Source organism: Canis lupus, chromosome 35 (assembly GCF_003254725.2).
Source record: "Canis lupus dingo isolate Sandy chromosome 35, ASM325472v2, whole genome shotgun sequence".
Lineage (NCBI taxonomy): Eukaryota > Metazoa > Chordata > Mammalia > Carnivora > Canidae > Canis > Canis lupus.
In genome coordinates this window covers 5,178,673-5,196,030 of record NC_064277.1, presented here as the reverse complement: position 1 = coordinate 5,196,030, position 17,358 = coordinate 5,178,673, and the positions used below count along the sequence as shown (strand labels likewise).

At 49.2% G+C, this 17,358-nt stretch overlaps 1 pseudogene; it reads right to left on the bottom strand.

Moving 5' to 3' along the window:
* Positions 1 to 9,542: 9,542 nt before the first annotated feature.
* On the bottom strand, positions 9,543 to 13,976 carry LOC112659703 (tigger transposable element-derived protein 1-like; annotated as a pseudogene).
* Between the last annotated feature and the right edge of the window lie 3,382 nt (positions 13,977 to 17,358).

Here is a 17,358-nt window from a genome sequence, read left to right as displayed (position 1 = left end):
GAAGTTGGCAGTCCAAAATCAAAAACACATAGGTAGATGAGAGCCAGCAGAAACAGTGGACAGAAGAAGCAGACCTACAAAGACTTAAGCTATTAAGACTTACCAGACATAATATAATTATGTTTTATATTTAAAGAAATAAGGGAGATTAAAGAGCATGATTGTAAAAATACCAAATGGAAATCTAGGAATAAGGAACACTAATTGAAAGTTCAGTGGATTGGCTTACATAATGGCAGGCTAGGTACCACTGAGAAAAGAATAATAGGAAGGAAAAGGGGTGTTTTCAGACTCGCAAAAGACTTATCACCAGATGTCCATTATGAGAAAAAGCTCTTCAGGCAGAAGGAAAATGATAGCAGATGGAAATCTAGATCTCACAAAGGGCTGAAGAGCACTGGAAATAGTAACAATGGGTAAATGTATGATTTATTATTATTTAAACCTCTAATACTTAATTGTCTAAACAAGTTACAGAAAAGTGGTGTGGACTTAACGTAAAAGCAAAATGGATGACAAGAATAGCTTAACAGCAGGGAAATAGACTGTAAGTAAGCATACTTTTTGTTAGGTTCTTGTACCATATCTGAAATGAGTTACCATTATTTAAATGTAGACTGTGCTAAGTACAGATGTATACTACAAACCCTAAAGCAACCACTAACATAACCAAGGATTATAGCTGTGAAACTAACAGAAAATGGAATAAAGACAGTGGATTAATCCAAACAATGACAGGAAAAGAGATAAAAGGGTAGAGAACAGATGGGATAAATAGAAAATAAATAGCAAGATGACAGACTCAAACCTAACCATATCAATAGTCACATTAAATGTAAATAGTCTAGACATCCCAATTGAAAGCCAGAGATTGCCAGATTGGATTTTAAAAAAGCAGTGTACCTTCAAGAAATGTACTTTAAAGATACAAGTAGGTTAAAAGTAAAAGGACAGAAAAAAGGTAACCCATGCTAACATCAAAAGAAAGCTGGAATGAGCATGTTAATAACAAAATCGATTTTAGAGCAAAGACTATTAACAGCAATTAAAGATTATTTCATACTGATAATGGGGTCAGTTAATGAGTAGCTGATGGCAATTGGCAATCCTAAATGATAGGAAAACCTCACTGCAAGGAAAAAATGGACAAATACACAATTATCAAAGATTTTAGTACTTCCTTTATAAACTGAGAGCAAGTTGGGAGAACAAAAAGATAGTATATTTGAACAGTAACAGCCAATTTGACCTGGTCAATATTTATAGAACATTTCACCCTGCCACAGCAGAACACGAAAGTGCACACGGAATATTTATGAAGGTAGACCACATTATGGCCCATTAAAAAAGTCTCAAATTTGAAAGTATTCATCATACCAAGTATATTCTTTGGCTACAAGGAATTATGTTAGAAATCAATAACAAAAAGATCCTTGACAATCCTCAAATATTTGGAAACTAATGAGTCCCAGAAATCTAAAGGGAAATTAAGAAAGTAATTTGGAGTAAGAAATTGTAGGTTGCAGGCAGCCCCGGTGGCGCAGCGGGGCGTGATCCTGGAGACCCTGGATGGAGTCCCACATCAGGCTCTCTGTATGATGCCTGCTTCTCCCTCTGCCTGTGTCTCTGCCTCTCTCTCTCTGTCTCTATGAATAAATAAATAAAATCTTAAAAAAAAAAAAAAGAAATTGTAGGTTGCACTAAAGCAGTACTTAGAGGGAAACTTGTAGTATTAAGTACTTATATTAGGAAGGAAGGTCTCAAATCAGTGACCTGAGTTTCCACTTTAAGAAACTAGAAAAAGAAGAAATTAGATACAAGGTAAGCAGAAGAAAAGGAATAACACAGATCAAGATCAAAGTGGCAATCAATGAAATAAAAGACAAAAACAATAGAGAACAATCTGTGAAACCAAAAGCTTGTTCTTGGGGGGAAAGACCAATAAAATTGACAAGTCTCCAGCCACAGTAGGGAGTGAAAAAAGATAATGTAAGGACTGAGAGAAGTAACATCACTACAGGTCCTACAGATGTTAAAGGGAATATTAGAAGCACCTTTTTGCCAATAAATTCAACATCCTTGAAGAAACCAACAAATTCCTTGAAAGATACAAATTACCAAAGCTCACTAAAAAAGAAATAGATAACCTGAACAGCCCTACAAAAGAAGTTGAAATTGCAGTTTTAAAAACTTCCTATAACAAAAATCCAGGCCCAGGTGGCATTAGTGGTGAGGTTTACCAAACTCTTCAGGAAGAAATAATACCAATTCTACACAGACTTCAAAAAAATCAAAGTGGGAATACTTTCCAATTCATTCTGAGGCCAGCGTACTGTCACCAAAATTATCCTGGTACCTCAGCCAGACAAACATTACATGAAAAGCTTCAAAACAATTCCACATAAACATAGATACAATAATTCTAAGGAAAAGTTTTGTAAATCGAATCCTATGGCATAATGAAAGGATAATATATCATGGTCATGGGATTTATCATAGGAATTCAGGGTGGATTAGCATTCACATAATCATCTCAATACGAGAAAATCATTTGACAAAATCCACCATCTATTTTGGTGAAAAACTCAGGAAAACTAGGAATAAAGGGAACTTCCCCAATTTGATAAAGGACATCTACAAAAACCCTAGAGCTAACATCCTACTTAATTGTGAAAGATTGAATACTTTCCCCCTAACATCAGGAACAAATAGGGATGTCTTTATCCAACATTGTAAGGAGATTCTAGACTGCACAATCGGGCAAGAAAGGACATCAAGATTGGAAAGAAAAATTTGCCTTTATTCACAGATAACATGATCTTCAGACATGAAAAAAATACATGGAATCTACAAACTATTAGAATAATTGACTTTATCAAAGTTGCAAGATACAAAGCAACATATAAAAACCATGTTTTGCATATGCAGTAACAATTTGAAATGAAAAATTTGCAATAGCTTAAAATAGGAATTTAGGGAAAAAATCTGACAAAAAAAATGTGAAAGACCCATACTTTGAAAACTACACACACAAACACACACACAAGAAAACTACAAAATATTACTGTGATAAAGAAAACCTAAATAAACAATAATATATACCATGTTTGTGGGCCAAGAGATTCAGCATTGTTAAAATGTCATATTCCCAAAATACAGATTCAATACAATCCCAATCCAAATCCCAGCAGGTTGTGTGTGTGTGTGTGTGTGTGTGTGTGTGTGTGTGTGTGTGTGTTTCTGTAGAACTGCAGTGGCCCTAGAATAGCCTCCAGGACTGCTTTAGAACTTGACAATATTAACACCAAAAGCTTCCAGCTGCTCCATTCTCTGCCTCAACGTGATGCAAACCACCAGCCCAAGCATCGGAAGGTGTTCCCGTTCCCTCTGATTACCTGTGAGTGCATGCCAACTGAGAGGAAGTATTGTAATAAGGAACCTAATTTAGGAGGTGTCAATTGAATTTGGGAATAAGATTTATTGCTGTTTCATTCTTTGGAATAATCTGGGGTTGATTAGTGTTTTCAAACTGTATCTGCCAGTTAATACCATATTCAACTATTTTCTACATAAGATTAAAATAAAAATCTGATATAAAGGATTTTCTAAAGACTGAGGTGATGAATTTATATGCATAGGAAGAGACTTGTAGCTCTTGAAGGAACAAGTGTCAAGAGGTTTCCAGAAAAAAAAAGAAGGGAGAGAGAGAGAAGGAAAGAAAGACCTACAAATTACCAAGGCAGTTTTCTTAAGTTTGGAGCAGGGAGATGGTAACATAGCAACCGACAAAAAAACCTATGCCAGAAGCATCCCTTTTAAGGAGCTAAGATTGTGCTCAAATTCTTTTAGTGTCATTTGCTGGGACTTGAGGACCAGAGGGACTACTGCAAGCATACTCTTCAGAATCCAGATTAGGGGAAAAGGTTATGCTTTGGATGCAAAGTTACTGCTGTATTCATCTTAATAAATCAAATTAAATTACTTGGCAGAAAGCCAAGTGTGGCCCACCCATTTCTGAGGAAATGACCAGAGGTCAAAGATGATTATTTTCATCTCTTAGAACTGAAGAAATATTTGTCTTGTTTTCCTATTGCCCAAGGTTGGTGTTTTCTTCCTCCTTCTGGCACGTTGCCTCTAAACCCATGTGCCATTTTCACCACAAAGTTCCCTGGATTCTTCAGAGACACGGAACCAATAGACTATGTATTTATAGGGATGTCTGGGTGGCTCAGCAGTTAAGCATCTGCCTTCAGCTTGGAGCGTGGTCCCGGAGCCCCTGGATCGAGTCCCACATCGGGCTCCCTGCATGGAGCCTGCTTTTCCCTCTGCCTGGGTCTCTGCCTCTGTGTGTGTGTGTGTGTGTGTCTCATGAATAAATAAATACACTTTTTTAAAAAAGAATATGTACTTATACATGTTTTTATATATTATGAAAATGTATAATGACGAACTGGCTCACAGTTATGGAGGCTAGTAGTCCCACAATAGCCGCTGCCTGCAAGCTGGAAACCCAGGAGACCTGGTGGTGTAGTTCATTCCAGCCCAAACCCCTGAGGACTAGGAGAGCCAGTGGTGTGAGTCCCAGTCCAGCGGTCAGGAAGAGAGGGTACAGATTCCCCCTTTCTCACCATTTTGCTCTATCCAGGCCCTCTAGGGATTGGATGGGGACCCACCCATACGAAGGAGGGCAATCTGTTTACTGAGTCCACGGATTCAAATGCTAGTCTCATTCAGAGACCCCCTCCCAGACACACCCAGAAAGAATGTTTAGCCAAATATCTGGATACTGCAATGATCCACACAAAACTAACCATCACACTCCCTCATGGATTACTACTTTAGTCTGTAGTGTTTGCTGAGCATCTAGTTTACACCCAGTAGTTCCCTGTGCAGGCTATGAGAACAGAACAAATTGTTAACATGACTTCTCCTTTTGAGGAAAAGCTAGTCAGGAGGATTGATGTCTCTCTACCTTGACCCCATTAGCTCTTGACTCCAGCTAACATGGTACACTATTCCATGAGGGAGCTGAATGAACAGTCTGGAAGGGATGGAGTTTCAGGTCAGCTAGGGCTCTTCCCTTGGGGAGGAAAGCCACCTGGGAACGTCCTGCTCTTGGAGTTACTCTCTTTCAGTCTACCCCCTCAACCCCTGTTTGGGAAGACATTGCTCAACAGGACACCAGCTCTCTTTGGCTGGAGCTTGGTAGGAGCCATTTTCCTCTAAAGATGAAAGAAAAACTTGTCTTAAGAGAATGCATTAATTTATAGAAACAACGATTTTCTTAGGTATAGCCTGGTGCCCCACTCACGGGCCAGCTGTTCATGCCCTGCTTCTAAAGAGTGACTCTCCTTATATTAGGACAGAGAAAACTCATGGAAAAGGCATCTGGGTTTGGGATAGGATTGGTTTTTTTCTTTCTCTTTTAATATCCTCATTGAGCTGGGCGGGTGGGGGTGGTCAGTGTAGGAGGTTGCTGCGGCCGACCAAGTGTGAAGGAACTGCCCAAAGCCATCACAATCACTCAAGCACCATTGGCAGGGAAAGCCTCAGTGGGAAAGGTGGAAATGTAAAGAAATTCGGGGGCTGGAATCTGGGCTATCACCCTCTTAGCATCTGTGAGCTCTTCCTGAGGGGAAAAACAGGCCCACACACAAAAGTATATTCCTGCAGACTTTCTTTGTTTCCCTCAACTAATGAGGAAAGTTGGAGCCCTTTTCATTTATGAAGAACTCACATCTGGCTCTTATTTCAGATAACAATTGGCAGCTTCAAGGCAGTGCATTCTGTAAATCTTAGTAAGTCTCCTCGCTTTTAGGCCAGGCTGCCTGCTACTCTTCTGGGTGAGAGACCCAGATAAGATTTGGAGGCCTTGAGAATGTAGGGCAGTCTCTTGGGTCTATAAGCGGACGGAATTTGTGATGTTTCTCATCGGCCTGTAACAGGCCTCAACGTCTTTGTTCCTGAGGGAAAGTTATGGGCAGATAATGCCTTCTGAACTTCTAACGCTTGTCTCGGTTTCTCAACTGGTAAACTTTGCCCCTGTTTCATTTCGAATTTGTTCTAAAGTCCTCAGAATAAAAGTAGCAGCCAGTATATCCAATCTCATAATAACAGCTGACATTTACTGCGCACTTACTGTGTGTTTAGGCAGGCTGAGCATTATGTACACGTTCCATCAGTAAATGCCCACTAAAGACACTTGAAGCAGGCGTTATCCATATTCTGCAGGCAAGATTGGAGAAATTTTTTTTTAATTTTTATTTATTTATGATAGTCACACAGAGAGAGAGAGAGAGAGAGAGAGAGAGAGAGAGAGAGAGAGGCAGAGACACAGGCAGAGGGAGAAGCAGGCTCCATGCAGGGAGCCCGACGTGGGATTCGATCCCGGGTCTCCAGGATCGCGCCCTGGGCCAAAGGCAGGTGCCAAACCACTGCGCCACCCAGGGATCCCAAGATTGGAGAAATTAAGTAATCTTCTCGAGGCTACATGGCTAGGTAAGCAGTGAAACCAAACTGACAAATTAAGCTTGGTTTGGGGTGCCGGGATGGCGTAGTTGGTTAAGTGTCTGCCTTTGGCTCGGGTCATGATCCCGGGGTCTTGGGATGGAGCCCTACATCGGGCTCCCTATTCTGTGGGGAGCCTGCTCCTCCCTCTTCCTCTGCTCCTCCCCACAACTCATGCTCTCTCACACTCTCTCTCTCAAATAAAAAACTAAAATATTTAAAAAAAAAGCTTGATTTCATAGCTGGAGATTTTACACATGAAGACATAGTATCTCTTGCAAACTCCCTTATTCCTGTGTGATTACCAAAATGAGATTGGGAAGATGAAAAGGAATTGTTTCAGCCATCCATCCTAAGGTTACAAATCAGCCCTACAACTTAATGGCTTACCACGACAATCTATTATTTCTCATGACTCTGCTGGTTGACCAGGAGGCCCTCTGTTTTACCTGATGATGGGTTGGCTGGACAGTCCAAAATGGCTTCTTTTGCATGGGCCCCCCTGTGTGGCTGCTTGGGATTTCTCACAGCATGGTTGACTGGGCTCTACGAAGGAACACTCCAAGAGGACAAGCCCGGTTTTGAGAGTGTGTATTAAGGTCCACTTTTAACATACTTGCTAATGGCCCATTGGCCAAAGTTAGTCTCATGGCCAAGCCCGGAGTCAGTGTGGGAGACTATACAAGGACATGAGTCTTAGAAGGTGTGGTTCACTGGGGGCCAAGGTAACAGTAACAGACATTATGTGGTAATATTTTATTTACCTGAGAAGCATCCATCTCTTCCTCTCAGGCTCATAGCAAAGACACCAGTTAGAGTTTCAAATTACACATATAGCTGTTGGCCTATAAACCTTGCAATTTTGAGTGGCGGTGTTCAGGTTGCTAAATAAATCAATAATTGGCAAGTTCGGGCAGCCCTGGTGGCCCAGCGGTTTAACGCTGCCTTCAGCCTTGGGTGTGATCCTGGAGACCAGGGATCGAGTCCCATGTCAGCCTCCCTGCATGGAGCCTGCTTCCCCCTCTGCCTGTGTCTCTGCCTCTCTCTCACTGTGTGCCTGTCATGAATAAATAAATAAAATCTTAAAAAAAAAAACTGGCAAGTTCATTTATTAATTTAATATTCTCTGTTTCCAAGGAGAGTTAGCTTGTCAACACACTCATTATTTGGTTTAATAGTCACAAAACCCCAGTTCTATTATGATCTCTACTTTACAGATGAGAAGTGGAAGTAACTTGGCCCAGGTCACATGCCTGGTTCTCAGCGGACCTAGTTTTGAGGAGTTATTGGACTCCAAAGCCATGCTCCTTCCTCCTTCCCAATCCATCTCTGGTGCTGAACAGAAATTTGGGGATCTAAGGAGTAAGCAACACAGGACACTTTTGTAAGGTTTGTAAGGAAGGGTGAAGTTGTTTTTGTTTTGTTTTGTTTGTTTGTTTTGTTTTTAATTTTTTTAAAGATTTTATTTATTTATTCATGAGAGATAGAGAGAGAGAGACCCAGGCAGAGGGAGAAGCAGGCTCCATGCAGGGAGCCCGACACCGGACTAGATCCCAGGTCTCCAGGATCACGCCCCAAGCCGAAGTTGGCGCCAAACCACTGAGCCGCTGGGGCTGCCCATAGTTTGGTTTTTAAGTAAGTTCTACATCCAACACAGGGCTTGAACTCACAATCCTGAGATCAAGTTGCCTGCTCTACCTACTGAGCCAGCCAGGCACCCTGCGTGAGTTTTTAAAAGCAATTGCAATCAAGTGGAAGAAGAAGCTCACAGGAGCAAAAGCAGGGAGCTTTTGGTTCATTTTGTGCTGCTGTGTTAACCTAGTAGGCCTGGTCTTTCTCTCTCTCTTTTTAAAATTTTATTTATTTTAGAGAGAGAGAGAACAGTGGGAGGGGCAGAGGGAGAAGGAGAGAATCTCAAGCAGATTCTGTGCTGAGCATGGAGCCCGACACTGGGCTCGATCCCACAACGCTGAGCTGAAACCAAGAGTTGAATGCTTAACTGATTGAGCCACACAGGCACCCCTAGTGGGCCTGGTCTTAAATTTTCATCGTCTCTAACACTTTAAAAAAAATTATGTTGAAGTATACATAAGATGAGATTTACCATCTTAACCATATTGAAGTTTAAAGTTCAGCGGCATGGACTGCACTCATTGTGTGACCATCACTATCATCCATCTCCAGAAAAGAAGAAATTTTGAAACTGTATTTGGAAGGGAAGTGCTGGGTACCTGGCCTTTATTTATTTATTTTAACGACTTTATGTGTTTATTCATGAGAGACACAGAGAGAGAGAGAGAGAAAGAGAGACCTGCAGAGGGAGAAGCAGGCTCCCTGCACAGAGCCCAACATGGGACTCGATCCCAGGACCCCAGGATCACGCCCTGAGCCCAAGGCAGATGCTCAACCGCTGAGCCACCAAGGCGTCCTGGGTACATGGCTTTTATCAAGGCACGTTGGGCTGGTCAGGACTGGGCACCTCGAGGTCCCATCAGGTCACCTTTGGAAGTTTTCCTAAAGTTAGAGGGGCCACTTGGGGTACACGGTCACTGAAATGGAAGCCACGATCGGTATCATCGGGAGGTGTTTGGAGGGAACTTGCTGTTATGGGCTGAGTTATGTCTCCAAAAATTCATATGCTGAAGTCCTAAACCACAACCACTCCACATCAGAAGGCAAATGTATTTAGAAATGAGACCTTTAAAGAAGTGAATAAGGTAAAATGAAATCATATAGATGGGTGCTAAGCCAATATAACTGGTGTTTTTGTTGAAAAAGGAAATTAGGACACAGTCACAGAGGGAAGACCATGTGAAGTCACAGGAGAAGGTGGCAACTGCAAGGCCAGGAGAGAGGCCTCAGAGGAAACCAACCCTGCTGACAACCTTGATCTGAGACTTCCAGCCTCCAGAACCGTGACTGAATGAGTTTCTGCTGTTTAAACCACCCAGTCTGGGGTATTTGTCATTGTGGGCCTGTCAGACCAACTCAGTGGTGAGGGCCCAGACGTTTGGGGCCCAGAAAGCTGTGGGGCCTCAGTTCTGAAAGGGGCCAAGGGAGGGAAGCTCCTGGTGGTCACAAGCAGTAGTGTCAGGAAAAGAGAGGCTGATTGCTAAATGTCCCCGCCACGGGGTGCAGGTGCTTTCAGTCAGAGTGTCGCCATGTGCTTTCAGAAGCTCCGCACACACCTGGCGGGCCTTGGGTTGGGAACTGCTGTCCCACTGACAAGACGGAGCCGTGGCCGTCAGCACTGATTCTACACGTTGGGCAGCGGCCCCCTCAGGGTTTTCGTTTGTTTGCTTTTTGGATAACCTTTAAATTGTGACAAAAAACGGGTACAGGCATACCTCGGAGACGTTGTGGGTTCTGTTCCAGACAATAAAGTGGACAGCGGTAAAGCAAGTGAAATGAATTTTTTGGTTTCTCAGTGCATGTAAAAGTCATGTTCATACTGGAGTCTATTAAGTCTGTGATAGCATTATGTTAAGAAAAAAACAAAAAACCAAAAACCCGTGTACAGGGTACCTGGGTGGCTCAGTCGGTTAGGAGTCTGGTTCTTGGTTTCAGCTCAGGTAGCAATCTCAGGGTCACGAGATCAAGCCCCAGGTCAGCCTGCATGCTCAGCACAGAATCTGCTTCTCCCTCTCCCACTGCTCCTCCCCCAGCTCTCTCTTTCTCTCTTAAATAAATAAATAAATAAATAAATAAATAAATAAAATATTTTTTTAAAGTACATTAAAAAAGACTTCATTAAAAAGACTTTACAGCCAAAAAAAAAATGCTAACCATCATGTGACCTTTTAGTGAATAATCTTCTTGCTGGTGGAGGATCTTGTGTCCATGTGGACGGCTGCTGCCTGGTCAGGGTCATGGTTGCTGAAGGTGGGGTGACTACGCGATTCCTTGAAATAAGAAACGATGAAGTCGGCGACACCTACTGACTCTTCCTTTCAGGAACAATTTCTCTGTAGCTTGTGATGCTGTTTGATAGTGTTTTACCCACAGTGGAACTTCTTTCAAAATAGAGTCCATCCTCTCCCTCTGCTGGATCAGCTGAGTTATATCATATTCTAAACCCTCTGATGTCATCTCAACAGTCTTGATGGCATCTTCCCCAAGAGTAGGAAAGAAAGGAAACCACTTTCTTGGCTCATCCCTAAGAAGCGACTCTTCATCCCTTCAGGTTTATCATGAGATGGCAGCAGTTCAGTCCCGTCTTCAGGCTGCGTTTCGAACTCTAGTCCTCCTGCTGTTTCCACCACATCTGCAGTTCCTTCCTCCGCTGGTATCCTGACGCTCTCAAAGCCATCCATGGGGGTGGGAATCAACTTCTTCCAAACCCCTGTTCATGTTCATATTTTTACCTCCTCCCTTGAATCCGGAATGTTCTGAATGGCATATCGCATGGCGAAGCCTTTCCAGAAGGTTTTCAATTGACTTGGTCCAGCTCCATCAGGGCCATCACTACCTTTGGCAGCTACAGCCTCATGAAATGTTTTTCTTAAATAATAAGACTTGAAAGTTGAAATGACTTCTTGATCCATGGGCCACAGAACGGATGTTGTGTTAGCAGGCCTGAACACAACGTTCATCTCTTTGCGCATCCCCATCAGAACTTCAGGATGAACAGGTGCGTTGTCAACAAGCAGGGATATTTTGAAAGGAATCTTTTCTTCTGAGCAGTAGGTCTCCACAGTGCGCTTAAAATATTCAGTGAGTCAACAGATGTGCCGTCATCCCAGCTCTGCTGTTCCATTTAGAGCACAGGCAGCAATGGTTTAGCAGAGTTCCGCAGGGCCCCGGGATTTTAGGAATGGCGAAGGACCACTGGCCTCCATCAGACCACTGGGTGCATTAGCCTCAGACAAGAGAGTCAGCCTGTCCTGTGCAGCTTTGAGGTCAGGCATTGACTTCTCCTCTGCAGCTATGAGCATCTGAAATGGCATCGTCTTCCTATAGAAGCCTGTTTTGTCTACATGGAAAATCTGTTCTTCAGTGCAGCCACCTTCAGTAATGACCTTAGCTGGATCTTCTGGATAGTTCGCTGCCACTTCTACGTCAGCTGCTCCACCCTGCACGTTGATGTCATGGAGATGGCTTCTTGCCTTAAGCCTCATGAACCAACCTCCACTAGCTTCAGACCTTCCTTCCGTAGCTTCCTCCCCTCTCTCAGCCTTCACAGAATTGAAGAGAGTTGGGGCCTTGGTCTGGATTGGCCTTTGACCTCAGGGAATGTCGTGGCTGGTTTGATCTTCTCTCCAGACCACTGAGACTTTCTCCATAACAGCATTAAGGCTGTTTTAGTTGCTTATCATTCAATGTGATCACCGGAGCAGCACTTTTCATTTCCTTCTAGAATTTTTCCTTTGTATTCACCACTTGGTTAACTGTTTAGGGTGAGAGGCCTAGCTTCTGGCCTGACTCAGCTTCTGACACGCATTCCTCACTGAGCTTAATCGCTTCTAGCTTCTGATTCCACGTGCAAGACATGGGATTCCTCCTCTCACTTGAAAATCTAGAGGCTTTTTCAGGGTCATCAATTGGTCTGACGTCAATATTGTTGTGTCTCAGAGCGGGGAGGCCCGAGGACGGGGAGGGGGTCGGAAACAACGGGCCGGTGGGGCAGTCAGGACACAAACACGTCTGTTAGGCTTGCTCATTATACGGCTGTGATTCACGGTGCCCCCAAATAGAGTAATCTCGAAAAAGTTTATAATATTGCAAGAATTACCAAAATGTGACACAGAGATGTGAAACGAGGAAATCCTGTTGAAAACAACGGTGCCAACAGTCTTGCTTGACCCAAACCTTGAATTTGTGAAAAACAAAACAAAATGAAAAACTGCAGTATCTGCAAAGCACAATCCAATGACGTGCAATAAAATGAGGTCTGGCTGTAACATCCAGTGGGCCGTCCTAACCATTTTTTTAAAGATTTTATTTATTTGAGAGCGAGGGAGAGAGAGGGAGTGAGCACGTGTATGAGCAGGGGAGAGGCAGAGGGAGAAGGAGAAGCAGGCTCCCTGCTGAGCAGGGAGCCCGATGCGGGCTGGGTCCCAGGACCCTGGGGTCATGACCTGAGCCGAAGGCAGATGCCTAACCGACTGAGCCACCCAGGCGCCCCCAGCTGAACCATTTGTAAGTGTACAGTTCAGTTAACATTAACTGTGTTCGCACTGTTGTGTGACAGATTTCCAGAAGTTTTTCTTGCACAACTGAAACTCTGCACCCATTGAGCCAGCGGCTCTTATTCACGCCTGCCCCTCAGACTTCAGAGGGAGGACCCGCTGACCTCAGATTCACCCAGCTGGCTCTAGGAGGCTGAGCACCTTGGATTCTTGGTCTCCACGTTGTGCAGACCCGCATGTACTACCCGAGGACTGAATTCTGACCGGGGCCTGCAGTCGGAGGAGATTAAATCGACGGAAGCCCTGGTGCAGGCCTTACCCGTCTCGTTCTCCCCGGGACCCAGCAGGTGGGCTCACGAATGGTGTCCCTCTCGGGCAAGTCTGTGCACCGAGCTTCTCTTTAGTTTTTATTCTCACAGCCGTGGTTCGAAGTCATTTGTCGTCACTCGGCGGGGGGGGGGGGGGGGGGGGGGGGGGGGGGGGGGGGGGGTCTTTGTGTGCTGGGCCCCTCTGGTCTGACCATGAAGCCAGCGTCCGACTTTGGGGGGGGGGGTGTGCTGTGCTGAGACAGGGCCTTCAGCCTGGACGGAAGCAGGGCCCTAGAACAGCTGGCAGGCTGGCTCCCACGGGGGGCGGGGGTGGTGCAGCCCTCCCGGGGGGCAGGGGAGGACCGGAGCGGCCACCCCCTCCTGGATCCCATCCCTGATGGAAGATGCTCCCGGGCTGGGGCTCCTGGGAGTCCCTGGGAGCCAGGTGACCCAATTCCTGGCCTTTCTGGAAGGGGGCTTCCCCCAGCCCCCTGTGTCCGGGCGTCAACCACCTCTGGCCAGTGTGGACCACCCGGATCCAGGCCCGGCTCCCCGCAGCTTCACCCTCGTCGAGTGTCTCCGTGTGCAGGGCGGAGGGCGGGAGCCGCCTGAGCCCCCAGAATCCTCTCCAGAATCCTCCCAGGTAGACTCACGGGGAAGCTTCTTTCACAAGATGCTGTTTTCCAAAAGGAAGCACGATGCTGATTTTCGCCAGGACGGATATTTGCGGCGCTTCGGGCCCGGTGAGCGCCCTTGGTGAGCGCCGTTGGCTTGCACGCGGCCGGGAACCTGCCGGGCAGAGCGGGCCGGGCTCGGCTTGTCCTGACGCCCGGTTCCGGGGTGCCCGCTCCCGCCGCTGGGGAGACCCGGGGCCTCGGAGCCTGCAGGTGCAGCCACCGGCCTGCCTCGGGCATATTCCAGAAGGAAACGCGGATTTACGGGGCCTGAGTTCTGTGCACAAAACAAATGGACAGGACCGGTTGGGGCGCAGCTCGGGCATCTGTCGGGGCACCCGGCTCGCACCCCGACCCATTCCCTCGCACCCCGATCCACTCCCCCAGAGCCCCGGAGCCCCGGGCCACTGCGCACAAGGCAGGCGGGCAACTTGGCTGCGCCCGCAAAGTGGGGAATCTCAGCGCCCCCGACACCTGCTCCCCGCGCCCCGCTGGCCTCACCCCGCGGCCTGGGGTCGTGGGCACAGGCTGGGCCCCGAGCCCCGAGCCGCACGTTGCACGTTCTCCTGCCCGAGCCCGAGGCAGCCAGGGAGTAGTCGGCTGCAGTGTGTAAACCCATCCCATTTGGCAACTGCTGTCTTCATTCAGAATTTTCTGGAATTCCAGTGGCCAGCCTTGGCGGTTTTTTTTTTTTTTTAAATCTTCAGACGTGCGAGGCACTTGGCCCCCTCCCTCGGATGCGGCCCCGAGGCAAGGGGACCCAGACACAGCAGGGCCAGCTGCAGGAGCCCCGTGTTCGGTGTTCGGTGGCTCCCTGGCGCCCGGCCGTCCTCCTTACACACCGGATGCCGTTTGTGACACAGCAAAGCACGGGGAAATGCGAGCAACACAAACGCGTGATAGGGGCCCAGTGAAGGGCAGTGGCCCCCGCTGCTGCTCTGAAAGGTCTTGCTGGTGTCCGAGCCCCCAAACCCCCCTCAGGCTTTGAGAAGGCCCGTACCAGCCCCTGGTAGACGCAGGCCCGGCGAGTCTCCTGCCTCATGCTTTTTTGTTTCAGATTTTATGATTGATTCCTGAGACACAGAGAGAGACAGAGACAGAGACAGAGACAGAGAGAGGCAGAGACCCAGGCAGATGGGGAAGCAGGCTCCACGCAGGGAGCCCGACGAGGGACTCGATCCCGGGACCCCGGGGTCACGCCCTGAGCCGAAGGCAGGCGCTCAACCCCTGAGCCCCCCGGGCGCCCCCAAATGCAACACCAGTGTAGTCACCATACCAGGTTCTATCGGTTTCGGATACACAGCAGAGTGACCTGACAACTCTATTCCGCCCTCAGACCTCAAAATAAGGGCAAGAATTTTTTTTTTTTCATTTAGAACATACCTTGAGGCTAAGGACAAAATAATGTTCTCGTTCACAAAATCCAAGTTTCTGCTCTGTTAGCCTCTGCGCCAGTCCCCTGTGCTCTCGGCAGGGGACCAGCCTTCACGGGGGGGCGAGACCCCAATCTCGAGGGGGCAGGAGTCAAGGCCAGCCTGGGTGGGCCCCTCCTCGCAGAGGGTGTAGCCCAGGGGCTGGGGTGGGCCGGCCTGCCCCCCAGAGGCCTCGGCCTGTGCTCCCACGGCCCCCCCAGGGAGGGCTCCCCGGGGTCCTGACCTGCGGTCCCTGCCCGCCCCCAGGGATGCTGCCCCGCAGCCGCCCCTGCCTGAGGCTCTCCTGGGCCTCCACCCCGATGCCCTCTGGCTCCTGCCCTGGCGCCCCCGGGCCCCTGCCCTGCCCCTCCCGGCATCCGGTGTCCCCAGCCCCCTTCCTGCCACCTGCCGGCAAGATGAGGTCGAGGTCGGGGGTGGGCCCATCCAGAGATGGGGACCCGGACACACCCAGGGGGAGGACCGCCTGAGATGGGGAGGGAGGAGAGGTGGCACCTGCACACGAGGACAGCGGCCTCCGGGGCACATTGGTCTGGCACTTCCAGCCTCCAGAGGTCCCTATGGAGCTGGTCCTGGTCCTGGTCCTACTCGCCCTCCCCTGGGCTCCCCACTCTGCAAGCCCCGGGGTGCTGGTGCCCGGATGTGCTGTCCTTTCCACCTGCATCCCCCGGCCTCCCCATCTCCCGCCACCTCCCACCTCCCCAGGCCCCCTACCCCCGCATCTCCCACCTCCCAGTGCCCCTCTACCCCCTCCCCCGCCCCCGCCCCCTCCCATCTCTGCCAGGCCACCTACCCCCCACCTTCCCCTACTCCCCCACCTCCCACCCCCCAACCTCCCGCCTCCCTGGGCCCCCGGGAAGCCCCCACCTCCCACCTCCCCTTACCTCTCCACCTCCCCCCACCCCCTCCCACTTCCTCCTACCCCCTTACCCCTCCCCCCCTCCTCGGGGCCCCCCCACGCCACGTCCCCGGGGCCCCTCCCCCCACCACCTCCCAGCTGCTCCCTATACCCCGCCACCTCCCCCCTCCCCCTCCCCCGCTCCCTCCTGCCTCCCGGGCCCCCAGGGCGCCCCCACCCACCTGTGTCCCTGGCCTTTGCTCCGTGAGCGCCTCGCACCCGAGTGGCTGGAAACTCAGTGCACGGCCCTCCTCCCCTTCCTCCCCTCTTCCTTGACCCTCCTCCCCCTCCTCCCAGGCCCTCCTCCCCTCCTCCCCTCCTCCTTGGCCCTCCTCCCCCTCCTCCTTGGCCCTCCTCCCCCCACCCCCTCCTCCCTGGCCCCCCTACCCCTCCTCCTGGGCCCTCCTCCCCTCCTCCCCTCCTCCCCCTCCTCCTTGGCCCTTCTCCTCCCCCTCCCCCCTCCTCCCCGGCCCTCCTCCCCCTCCTCCTTGGCCCTCCTCCCCCTCCTCCCCGGGGCTCGCGGTCCCCTCTGCAAACTAGAGGCTCCCCTTTCCTTCCAACCTAACCAAACAGGGTCCCTCTGCTTCACCCTCGGCGGCTGCGGTCCCTTAGGGGCTGAACCGGCAGGGGCCCGGGGCACCGAGGCCCTGAGCCCCCCGCGGTCCCGGGCACCCCGCCCCCGCCCCCCGGCCGCGCCCCTCCGCCCGCGCCCTCTCTAGCTGCCGCTCCTCTGAGATCTCCTCCAGGGGCGCCGGGGCGCAGGCCGTGACCCCGGGTCCCGGGATCGAGTCCTGCCTTGGGGTCCTGCGGGGAGCCTGCTCCTCCCCCTGCCCGGGTCTGCCTCTCTCTGTGTCTCTCATGAATAAATACATTTTCCTTTAAATCTCCTCCAGAAAAGGCACCGTGAGCTCCTAGGCGGGGTCTTGATGCTCCCTTGGCCACCGGGTGCCCCGCATCACTGTAACCGCCCTCTGCTCCTCCTCATCCCAGGCATGGAGCAGGGTGAGCCCAGGGCCTGCACCGTGTGTGGGGCACTGGCTAACCGCTTTAATTAATTAATGAATTTATTTATTTATTTATTTATTTATTTATTTATTTAAAGGTTTTATTTATTCATTCATGAGAGACACAGAGAGAGGTAGAGACCCAGGCAGAGGGAGAAGCAGGCTTCATGCGGGGAACCCGATGTGGGACTCGATCCCGGGACCCCGGGGTCACGTCCTGAGCTGAAGGCAGATGCTCAAGCACTGAGCCACTCAGGTGCCCCTGGCTAACCGCTTTACGTGCTTGACCTCACTTCATCCTTCAACAACCCTGGGAGGGGGCTGCTTTCCGTAACCCCCAGCTCACAGATGAAGAAACTGAGGCACACGGAGGTGCAACAACCTGTCTGGGGTCATAGTCCACGGCTGG